Source organism: Trachypithecus francoisi, unplaced genomic scaffold (assembly GCF_009764315.1).
Source record: "Trachypithecus francoisi isolate TF-2019V2 unplaced genomic scaffold, Tfra_2.0 Lachesis_group4, whole genome shotgun sequence".
NCBI classification, from domain to species: domain Eukaryota; kingdom Metazoa; phylum Chordata; class Mammalia; order Primates; family Cercopithecidae; genus Trachypithecus; species Trachypithecus francoisi.
Genome location: NW_022681469.1, coordinates 63297236 through 63310413, shown reverse-complemented (window position 1 = coordinate 63310413; position 13178 = coordinate 63297236). Strand labels below are relative to the sequence as shown.

Genomic DNA, 13178 nt, shown 5'->3' with positions numbered 1-13178 from the left:
CTCTCCAGAGATGGTTTATCTCACCACTCTTCCTAAATTAGAATGGCACTGTTATTTATTCTCGATTCTCTTTCCTTCAAGCATTCAATTGATTTCAATTTTGATTTTTATTTTCTGTATACCCATTATACTTTAAGCTTTCCGAGATCAGGAACCAAATCACGATTAGTCAGCAATGTAACTTGCATTTAGCACTATGCCTGCCCCAAAGCACGTTTATTTTGTCTTCATCTAGGGTTTCAACAACATTTTAGTTTTGGCCATGGTATTATATATCATTTTGATGGTACAGGATGGGTTTTTTATTTTATTTATTTATTTATTTTTTTGAGACGGAGTCTTGCTCTGTCGCCTGGGCTAGAGTGCAGTGGCCGGATCTCAGCTCACTGCAAGCTCCGCCTCCCGGGTTTACGCCATTCTCCTGGCTCAGCCTCCTGAGTAGCTGGGACTACAGGCGCCCGCCACCTCGCCCGGCTAGTTTTTTTTTGTATTTTTTTTTTGTATTTTTTAGTAGAGACAGGGTTTCACCGTGTTAGCCAGGATGGTCTCGATCTCCTGATCTCGTGATCCGCCCGTCTCGGCCTCCCAAAGTGCTGGGATTACAGGCTTGAGCCACCGCGCCCTACCAGGGTTTTTTAAAATTAACTTTTGTTTCATTTGTGTTGAGTCACAACCAGAGGAGGAAGTAAGGAAGAAAAGCAATGTCTGTCACATATTTCTACATGCTATTTCTTTTTTTAAAGAACAAAAGAAATAAAACTTTATTTTTCATGAAAGAATTGCTCATGATAACAAATTTTAATCTACAGAAAAAAGCTTTAAACTTTTAAAATTTTGAAATAATTATAGATTTACAGCAATTGCAAATATAGTACAAAGAGGTCTTGTGTACCCTTTCGCCAGTTTTCTTCAATGTTTACATTTTACATAACCGTAGTAAAACATCAAATTCAGGAAAATGACGTTGGCACAATATGTGTAAAGCCATGTATCATGCTATCACATGTGTAAATTCATTTGAACACCACCACAAAAGATACAGAACTAGCCAAACACCACAATGGTCTCCCTAATGCTACCCCTGATAGTCACACGCACCCTCCTCCCCACTGCCTTCCATGAACTCTGACAACCACTAATGAGCTTCCCACTTCTATCACTGTTTTTGAGAATGTTATATAAGTGGAACTATATGGTATGTAACATTTGGGATTGGCATTTTCAGTAATCATAATGACCTTGAGATGTGTTCAGATTGTTATTTGCATACTTTCATTTCTGAGTAGTATTTCACTGTATGAGTATAACACAGTTTATTCAACCATCCACCCACTGAAGGGCATCCAGACTGTTTCCTGTTATTTTGCTATTACAAATAGAGCTGCTGTGAATAAGTGCATAAAGAATTTTGTGTAGACACAGTTTTCATTTCTATTTTTATTTATATATTATTTTTCAGTGTTCCTTTTATTATTTCTAATAAAATAAGTAAAAGCTTTATGAAAAGTGACTCACTATGAAATATTTGAAGCTATAGAAAAATTTAAAGGAAAAACAATGATCTACATTTCTACAAATGAAAGTCACTATTACTCCATTGGTATTTTTCTTTGCATATATATTTTTTTACTTTTAATGTACAAGATTCTTATGCTGTGTATAAATAGTTCTAGTTATAATATATAAATGCAATATCATTCTGGATTTTTTCTTTACTATTATAAAATAACAATTATAAATAAAGAATGAAGGAAAGATACTCACATATACAAATAAACATAATTTATTTGAAATGAAGCATAATGGTAAAATATATGCCCCCAACCCCACCACTCAGTGTAAGAAATAGAACATACCATTACCACTGACACTCCCTTTGGGTCTCTTTGTTTTATTCATTTATTTTAGATTTTTTAAAGAACATCTTCTCAATCATATTACTAAAAGCAGATGTCATGTTTCCTAGACAAAAATTTAAATAAGGAGATGTAAGAGACCCACTGGTTTTGTAACTCACCATGGTTGGTAATACATATTTTACTCTTCTTCTCAATGCCTTAAAAAAGTTTTTTACTGAAACCATCAACATTGCCTTCCTTTGAGAATCCACTGATTTAAGTCTCTTTCAAGTAAAGGGCCAGTTAGTGTTAGACTATGGTAGATCTTTACAAACCAGTGGAATTAAAAATCTTACCTGTGAGTATTTTTTTGTAGTTTTTGTTTGTTGTGCAGTTAAAGAAGCTGATTCATCTTTTTTTTTCTACTTTATTATTCAAAGGAATGCACTGTTCTTGAATTGTGAATATAACATTTTTGGGTATAAATTAGTTTCATTCTATGTGTTCCATCAGAAAGCTATTTTTGATCAAAATTATACTGAAGTACATGATGTTTACTTTGTTCTATGTATTGAACTTTTGCTAAATATTATTAGGTTTATATAGTTCAAACTATAATTCTCCAATTTTTCAAGGAATATGAAATTTATATTTATACATATCTGTTTTTTTCAAATTTTGTCATGCCAGACTCTTCCTTATTCCCAGAAAAACTATTATTGGTAACAACAAAAAAAGAAAACTACAGGTTTGATGAACATAGATGCAGAAATTGTTAACAAAATACTAGCAAGACAAATTCAACAGCACATTTAAAAGATCTTTCACCATACCAGGAATGCAAGGATGAGTTCACTATATGCAAATCAAAACAGCATGCTACATAAAATTAACAGAATGAAGAACAAACATCATATGATCATTTGAATTGATGCAGAAAAAAATTCAACAAAATTCACATTTCTTTATGATAAAAATTCTCAACAAATGAGGTATAGAAAGAATGTACCTCAACACAGTAAAGGCCATATATGACAAACCTACAACTAACATTATACTGAATAGAGAAGAGTTGAAAGATTTCCTCTGAGATCTCAAACAAGACAAGGATGCCCAGTTACACCACTTCTATTCAACATATTACTGAGAATCCTTTTTAGAGCAGCCAACAAAGAGAATGACATAAAAGGCATCCAAATTGGAAAGGAGGAAATTAAATTGTCTTTGTTTGCTGATGACATAATCTTATTTTATATCTATCTATCTACCTATCTATCTACACACACACACACACACACACACACACACACACACAATGAAATACTATTCAGTTATAAAAAATATTGAAATCCTGTCATTTGTAACAATATGGATGTACCTGGAGGACATTGCGTTGAGTGAAATAAACCAGGAACAGAAAAACATATACTGCATTATCTCATTCTTATGGAATCTATACATGTTAAACACATAGAAGTAGAGAGTAGAATGGTGGTTATCAGAGACTGGAGTGGTTAAGGGGTGGAGAATTGGAAAGATGTTGGTCAAAGGATACATAATTGCAGTTAGATAAGAGGAATAAATTTCAAGAGATCTATTGTACAGCAAGATGACTTTAGTTGATGACACATTGCACTTTTGAAAAATGTAAACAGAGTGAATATTATGTGCTCTTACCACAAAAACCATAACTATGTGAGGTTACACATTTGTTAATTGCTAGATTAATTAGCTAGATTAACCATTTGACAGTGTATATGTACTTCAAAATGTCATGTTCTACATTTTATATATGACATTTACTCCAAATATTGTATTTGTTGATTTTTGAAAAGAAAGAAAAACAGTCATTGCAATACAATTTATTTAGAGCATATTAAAATTCAATAAAGACAATTCACTGTTGATGCAATCGGAAATACCACAAAATCGAATTAGGGAAGCTCTACATAGATTCTAAGTATTTTCTATCTGTTATTATCTTCTGAATATTTGGGAAATTTAATATGAGAAAATGCTTCTATCGAGATTTGTGTCAAACATAGCAGAAATACAATGATCCTAACCCCTGTACCCCAGATGTCATAGAGTTTTCATTTTGAGAGTATTAGGTCATGCTGTGTGTGTGTGTGTGTGTGTGTGTGTGTGTGTATAGACACACACACATACATACACATATATTCATATTTAATTTTTAATGAATAAATTATGGGAGCTTTAACCCATACCAGTTTGATTGCTGGAAATTAGTTCCACTCAAAGTGTCAGCCCATTGTTTCTATGAGTTGTTTACAGAGTTTCTCATGTATATTTAGAACCACTCTGTCAACCGTGATCACTCTGCAATATTCACCTCATTTTTTTCCTTGTCTATTCTGGCTCTCACATGTTCACTTCTTCTGGGTGCAGAGCCACTGGATATTGCCAGCTATTTCCTACCCAAGACTGATGACAGATTTTTGTTTTTTTACAGACCTCGAGGTTTCAGAATTTTTATTCCCTAATTATAACTATGCTTTTGTCTCCAGAGCCTTAAAATAGTTCTCACAAACTTTTTCTGCTCGTTTCTGACTATTCTTGCCTAGATATTTTCCAAGACTTATAAAGAGCAAGCAAACAAACCAAAACAAAACAAACATACAAATGAACTCCAATTCTATTCATTTCTGGACTCCTGAAGCCACAGAAGTCATATCGAGTTCAAAGGACAACACTTGGAATAGAAACTATAGTTACATCAGTTTCTCTATTTGATTGTAAGTGCATCTCCTTCATGTTTCCCAGGTATCATATGTACAGGATGTATGTGTACTTTATATAAATGGTAAATATATATTTTTCTGAATACAGAAAAAGTCAAAGTCTTCCTTCCCGCAGTATCTGTACACAGCACCTGGGACCTAGACCAGCAATCTATTCATTTATCAAATATTTATTGGGGGTGACTAGTATGTCCTAGGTACTGTGCAAGTGGGGGAACTGACTCTCATAGAGTTTACATTCTAGAAGGGAATAAAAGGCATCCCAATTGGAAAGGAGGAAATTATATTGCCGCTGTTTGCTGACGATATAATCTTATATCATATATATCTACACACACACAATGAAATACTATTCAGTCATAAAAAAAGATTGAAATCCTGTGATTTGTAACAACATGGATGTTGGGGAAGGGAAGATATAACAAATAAGAAAACACATAAATTTGAGAGTTGGCATTTGGCAGGGTATGAATATATGTTAACAGGAAGGGGGGTGCAAATCATTTAAATAGGGTACTTAAGGAAGGATAGTCTCTGTGGAAAGATCTTAAAGATGAGACTTTGCAAACAGCTGAAGAAAGAACATTCTGGGGAGGGCAAGATTCTATGGGGGAGAAAGTGGTAGTGAACTCAACAGAAATAAAACAGGTATGCTGAAGTTTACAACAGAAAGAAAACAGGTATGCTCTTCCAGGGGAAAGAGTGAAAGTAGATGAAATCAGAGAAGGAAGCCAAGTACCAAGTTTTACTATAAAGCATATAAGAAGAATTGGGAAATTGCTGGATTGAGGTATGGGGTCACTGTGGAGTCTATAATATTTTGGTTGGGGTGGGGGGCAGGGGAAGTGTTTGTTTGTTTGTTTGTTTTGCACTCTTTAAAAGACAGAAGTCTGTTGGTAGGCTAAGCCAGTGAACAGGGAGAGTCTAATGTCACAGGATAGAGGCTATGGCAGAGGAGCAGAGAAGTTTAATTGGAAGAAATCCAGAGGCATCTGGAGAGATTCACATTTGATAGAGTGAGAATAATTTTCTGGTTGTAATAGAATACTCATATAGGCTCAAATAGGTCTGCAGATATAATGAAGGAAATGGGGAAATTACTGCTATGAAGCAGCAAAACTGCCTTTGTGAGATAAGAGAAAATAAACAGATACAAGTATATATGATAATGAGTTACAATGATATTTGAGTAGCAGCAAGATTTTTATTTCACAAAACAGTCTCAACTTTTTTAAGTTAATATTTCTTGCTACAAGGTAAAAATTCAACTGATTATTTTTAAAAGTTGAATATAAATGTAATCATTTGTGCTTATTGAATAACTTACTGTGTATTAAAGACAAAGAAAAGAACCTTTAGGTTACTAGCCTGGTAGAAATCTTAAATTTGTTGTATGCTATGTAAGAATAGGTTGGGCCTGTTTCACTAACACAAAATGGCTTGTCTTTTCAGCTGTAAGATGGTTCAGGCCAATTGATATATTCTGAAATTATTTGCTCCAAGACAAGGCTGATCAACAGGAAGCAGAGAAAAGATAATTTTGACATAGAAAGAGAATACGAATATTATTCAGAATTTTACTTTTAAACTCACATAAGGAAAGAGTTTTCATAAGTTTGAGAACTTCTCTTAAAAATTGTTAATGAGTCAGAGTAAGTTAGGAGAAGTTGTTATTACCATATAAGTATTTTACAAATATCAATGCAATTAATTTTATGGCAGGATATTTCTCTATACATTACTTTTTATTAATAAATCTTATATGCTTGCTCTGGAATTACATTGTATTGGTTAAGTTTGTTTAAACATTACTTAAAGTTGGCTGAAGAGAGATTGGATTTCAGAATGACAACATTCAGAACAGTACATACAATCATTTGTTTGATAAATGGGAAAAATACATACGTATTTATATTTAATTTATATATATGTTTTCTGGAAAAAATTAAAAAACATAAAAGTATCTCTGGAAAGATTTAAAAACAGATATTGTTTTCTTCAGGAAGAGGAACAGAATAATGAGAAGTGAGATGAATATTTTCATTCTTGCATTTTCTACCTCTTAATTATTGATGAACCATTGAAGAGGATAAGTATCCATAAGGATACTTATGTGAATGTAAAATTTTGCAGAAATGACACATATTAAAATATAAGCACTTGCTGTTTATGTGACTGTATTTAAAATCTATGAGTTTTTTTCTTCTGGTTGTAAAAATCTCCTGAGAAGTAAATATAATGAGCAATATAACCTAGAAAGTAATATCCATTATTTTTAATGGTCTGGTTAGCCCTTAATTAAAACTTTAATGTTAAAACAGAAAGATATTATTAGGCTCTGTGAAATCAGGGGTATGTCAAAAGTGGTCTCCTATCCCAAAAAATCACATTTACCTCACATTCTCTATTTAATGGATACACTTAAAATTGGTGGCAAATTTTAATGGAGTAAAAAGACTTTCCTACATATTGCCTGCATTTAAAGTTCCAAGAGGATGTTCCAAGAATAATTTGCACTAAAGATAAACAACTAGATAAGCTGTGAGGTTATTCAAATTCCTTAACCTGATGGGTAGAGTTTGTTAAGTTAACTTATATATTGGTTTGAGAGTGATTGGTGGTGACAAAAATCCAAAATAAAGAGTCATGAGATATTTGCACCTCTAAAAAGATACCGCACTCTTTTAAAAATACCAATTTTAATCTATTAGGAATTGGTCAAATTTAAATACACATTTTATATTATATGTTTCAGTCTATCTAGTTTATTTTTCATAATGGCTTTGAAAACTATCACCATAACAAGACAAATCTGGCGGAAAACAGAAAGGCATATGTGGAGAACCAGGGCCATCAAGCGCCTATAAACATACGACATCTCAAAGTCACCACTACTTGGTCATATAACTTTTCTTCATTGTGCTATCTCATTACTGCATGCTCCAAACTTGGGAAACAGAAGCATTGTGATTATTTTCAAACCAATTCCCAGAAAATCTGGTTCTTTCTTCCTTTAGCTCTTCTCTCAGCCCCATGCAAACCCTCTCATCCCCACATACACACTTCATTACAAATTGGTACATGCATGAAGCCACCTTAAGGAATTTAAAAATTTTTAATATAAAATAGTTCTTAAAAGACTTTAGTAGGCATAAAGTCACATGGAGTGTTTGCTGTTTAAAGCATATTTTCTAGCCTCTTCATACAGCTTTTAATTTTACAGTTGTAGGTAAGAGATAAGCATCCTAAACAATTATTTCACTGATAAATAATTTGATAAATTCTGGTATAAAGGATTTTGTAACTTTGATAAATTCTGATATAAAGGAATCTCAATTACAAATTATATGCACACAGAAGAGGTAAGTTAAAGATCTACAATTCCTAATATTTCGGAAGTTAATTTGACAAACTTGGCAATGGCTCTCTAATGCCTTTCGTCCTCAGTGGTTGCCTCTAAGACCCGGACGGAAGTCTCATACAGACTGCATGGCTTCAGTTGTTTTCCTACAAGTCATGAAAACCTCATCTCATTAGAATTCCTTATGTTAAGAGCACAGTCATAGTCTTTATTAGCCTCTCTGCTCCTAAACAATATTATTGGAATCCTGGCATCTTCCAAATTTCTCCCTCATTTACTGTCCCTGTCTAGATGAAAAGATCTCATCTTTCCTGATGTGAGCCAGCTCCAATCTTGCTCATAACCCTGATGCCACAGAATTATTAACAGGAAGTTTCCAGCTATCCATCCTGTGTATCCACATGCACTGTGCTTTCAAAGCTGAGAAGAACTTGCCTGTACCCTAGCTTTAAGGCTATTGTCTCGTCTCAGACCACATTTTAGTAGCAAATAACATTTTTCTATTGTTAGCAGAACAGTGGAAAATGATTTTTTGAAGTAAAATAGAACAAAATACAGTTCCTGATCAAAATCACTTAGATGATTTTCATGCTAGAATATTACCCCTACACACCCACATACTCACACCTACATTAGCATTTTAAAATGCACACTCACAAGTTTTTAGCTAAGAAGTCCTGTAGTTATTTTTTTAAGTGTTTAATTTTTACTTAACCAAAATGTACTTCACATATTTGCTAATTTAACCTTATATTTCCCACTGTTAAACATTCTGTGAATGGGCTATGAAACATGATTTGAAAACTACTGACAGAGAATGATAGCATTCTCATAGCTGAATATTACTGCAATGTCTTGGTCATCAGCCAAAGGGTAATACTAAATTTAATTATGAATATATAGTTTAAGAAAATCCTAGGCTGATAAATTCAAGACTCTTCAAAACTAGAAGTAGCACACCTGAATTGGATAGTTTTAGATTTATTACTGAGCTAATCTTAGGGAACCGGTTTTTGAACAGTAAATCAACTTGCGTAATTCAGCAATAAATAAAATCAATCAGACAAAATTGGACTTTGTGTCTTCTTAATATTGGATTATTCTGTAAAATAATTATTTCTTTGTATAAGTCAGAATAGAACTAAAACAGGTGAGTCAGTAATATTTGTAATATTATGTTCTATGATATATCTGCATTGTGAAAAAAATAGATGGAAGGAGATGACTTGCTGAGAAAATGACTTCAGGTGGCAGACAATGTGCTATGCATTGAAATACAGAAGTGAATGATGCTAGTTGCTGCTTTCATTTTTATTAGTTCCAATCTGAGGAGAGTGAAAATCAAAAAGAGTAATACAGTGTTGTAAGTACTATGATGGCCATTAGCATAAGGCAGAGTGGCACCACAGATCATTAGAATCCATAAAATATTACTCTTTTTGGGTTTATAAAATTAAATCAAATTTCCTTTCTGATCATTTTTATTTTGAAAAGTGAGTGTGAGGCATGAAATTACTTACTTTTATTTACATTTACTGCCAGTTGAATGAATAGCATAGGCAACCTATGATCAGGATTTGGGGTGACAGACACAAAGTTAAAAACAGCTGACATTGACATAGAAATAATGGAAATAGTGTTTATGGGCCATAATGATAAGAAATGGATTGGATTTATTTATGGCATCTTTGCCAAATCATGTGGTAAACCAGTGATATAATTTTATTTGGTTATTAGAAAACTGTGTTTCTTTAAAATATCAGAAATAATTGGCTATGTTTCATGGATTATGCTATTAAATAAAGGACACTTTACTTATCCTAAGTCAGGCAGAATAGGGAAAAAAAATCTTGGCATTTGAAACAAAGACAGGAAATAATTTAGCAATATGGTGAATTAACTCTCCTAAGGAAGAGGGTAATTTGATAAGTTGTCCTGTCACAGGGGCATGCTGGGCATATGACTTCCTGATGACTGAGGAATTTTTAATTAATTAAAACTAGTGAGAGAGTGAGGCATTGGACATGTTGTTTATAATGGACATTAGATCAGAAGCATCCAGAGGCCTGTGGCCAATCTTCAGAGATTTTGCTGAGTAAGGATGGCTGAGTCTCTGTGATGAGGCACATTAATTATGGGCAAGGTTCAACAACAAGGAAAAACCACTTCAGGGGCTACTTAATAAATGCGAGTGGGCTAGAATAAACTTGGTTCTGGAGATTTTCATCAGCTTGATACATAGGTAAGACTTCAAGATAATTATTTTGGGATCGTTAATATTTAGTGTATAATGTTTCTCAAAATGTGAACCATCTGATTCCTGTCCTTAGCTGAGCTCAACTCTATACTGAGCTCCACTTACTATCTTTCAGACTGGGTCAATTAACAAATGCCCATGTGCATTTTATACACATTGAACTTTGAGAAACACTGGTGAATACAGGCAGAGAGACTCATCACACTTCATGCTTTACTTGAAATTTTGCATCTTTTATTTTTATATCTTGCAGAAAAATGTTCACTCGATTTACGCCGTTTGGCAACAAAAGATCTGTATTGTAGACAAAGAACTATTGTTTTGGATTCCCCTAGTCACCTAGTAAACACTATTTCCAACCATATTATTTCCTTGCTGCTAGAAGGAAATAATAAGGCTGAAAATGCAGAGATTCATTTTTCTCTACCTTCAAGCCCAATATGGAAAAGGGAAATTGAAAATTTTCCTGGAATATTTCTTCTGTGATACAAAGACATAAATAAGAAGAAAGTCTCTTTCCTTCTTCCTTTGCATTTTTTTTTGTTTTTGTGTGTGTAAGTTATAGTGCTTGATGCTTTGGTGCTTATAGGTATTAAGTGAGTATTAAGAGGAGCCAGGCCAATGAGACTGACATCACTGAATCATGTCTACAATAACCTATTCTGAATTTCTTGTTATGTCACATATTAAACTTTCATTGTTTAAGTCACTTTTAATCAGAAATGTGTTATTTTCAAATGAAATAATCTTAGATGATCTGTCTTTTGTTCAATTTATTTATTTCAAATTACCATGGAGAGATGTAAATTTCCTGGTCAGCATTCTGAATCAAATCTTACTTTTCTCCAATGCAACTGCTTGAAATAATAAACAATAAAAACAACAAAAAACAACTTACCACATGACTCTTATTTTGCATTACTAATATGTTACTGTGACCATAAATGAATGACACAATTGAAAATAATATCTTTTTAAACCTTCATAGTAGTAGAGAATATGTAAATTGAATTGTGTTGCTATAAAATATGTAAGTATTCCAGAGGCTTTTCTGTCCGGGCAGTAATTCAAACTTAATCCTAACCGCAAAACGATTAATGATTCACTCTCATTTTCTTATTCTCCTCTTTCATCTTAACATATATTGGGATATTAATAGATGCCTTCCTTTAAGAATAACTAATAGGCAAAACACTATTACAGATAAATTATAGAATAGTTTGTTCCTTTTATTCACTCATTTATTATTCACATCACAGAAAAATTAGACATATTAATAAAAGTTTCTTACAACTCATTTGTCTCGTAGTTCACAATCATACTGTACATTAACCCCCTTGAGGATCTTTGGAAAAAAAAATACAAATTAGCACCCACAGATGTTATTATTTAATTGGTCTGGGGGAGGATCAGTGGATTTTTTTTTTTAAGTGCCTCCAGCTGGCTTTAATGAACTGCCAGCACTAAGAATCATTGCACTGAACCTTGTTCAAAGAAGCTACTACCAGGCTAGATGAAATGAGTTGCTCAGATTGCAGAAGAATCTAAGAATGCTCCCTAATCCTCAAGTTGAAGTTTGTAGCCTGCTCTTGATCCAGGCCTGGAGATTTAGTTATTAGCTTGGAAAGGACTTAAGAAAACTGGCTCAATTTTAGAGGAAAGCAATGTGATTGGAGAAGTCCCAGGTTGTCTTTGTTGCTTTACTCAGAGAAATGTGGAGGAAAACAGATAGTATAAGATGCCATCCTGTTTAATAAAACTCCATGGACATAAAAATATCCACATTTAATATATGTAAGTTAATATGGAAAAGGATAGGTGAGTTATAATTATATCAGCATCAGCAAGCAATCTAAAATTAAGGTCATTAACAATATTGCACAGTTGGATGCACACAGAAAATATTGAGTATTTTCTTAATTATTAATGTAATCCAAAGGGATGTGGCACAACTCAAGTGCAGCAATACCCATGGTGAAAATGAAAACACGTATGCCCAGGTGAAAATGAAAGAGATGCTGGGGAGATTCTCTCTGTCTTTTAAGTTCATTTGGTTCTAAAATAACACATACATAAAAACACAACCGACGAAATAAGTAAATACATAGTTGGATGCATTATGATGAAGCAAACATCCTTGTAATTAGCAAACAGATCAAAATAAAATTTTAACAGCAAGCCTGTCCTTGTGGCCCAACGCAAACACAACTGCTTCCCTCCTCATAAAAGAAACTACCAACCTGTTTTTCAGAGAAGTCACTTCTTTGCTACCTTTTAGCCTTATTTGTCTAGCTTGTCTCCTTCGATAGTATAGTTTAGTCTTGCTAAAACAACTAAACTGAACATTGGATGTATCTCTTTTTTTGCTTTTTAACCTTCAGCTTCTTTCTTTATCCCTTTCATTTGCTTGAAATTTGCATCTTGAAGAATCGAGGCCAATTGATCTTAGAATTTCCCACAGACTAGATTGTAGAGATTGAAATCTCATAGTATAGTTCATCGTGTTGATATGTCCCTTGTGTTTCCTGACAATTGGCAGCTGGATCCAGACTTGACTGGACTCCAATTCTATCTATTCGGTAATACTGCAGATGGTATTATATTCTTTTATCAAGAATATTATTTCTGGGTGTCACTTTTTCATGATATTAGTAAGTGTTGATGCTCAATGCATGGATCCATTAAGAAGCAGCAAAATGGTGATATTCTAATGCCATCATTTCTTATACTGTATTAGACAGAAAACCTCTATAAAGGGACATTTTTCCTCATCTGCTCCTTATTTAGAGTTCAAATATAGAGAAGAGACACATAATACATTTTCTCTTTTATTTACTACTTTTGAAGATCAGTTGTTTCCCTTTCTTCACCCCATGTGAGCATTTATTTAATATTGTGATGACCATATGAGATTAAATATATTTTATGGATTTATCCATTTCAAACATTTTTAGTAAAGC

At 33.3% G+C, this 13178-nt stretch overlaps 1 pseudogene; it reads left to right on the top strand.

Annotated features, from left to right (window-relative positions):
* Positions 1–3952: 3952 nt before the first annotated feature.
* LOC117072144 overlaps positions 3953–13178 on the top strand; it is a 97973-nt pseudogene continuing 88747 nt past the window's right edge.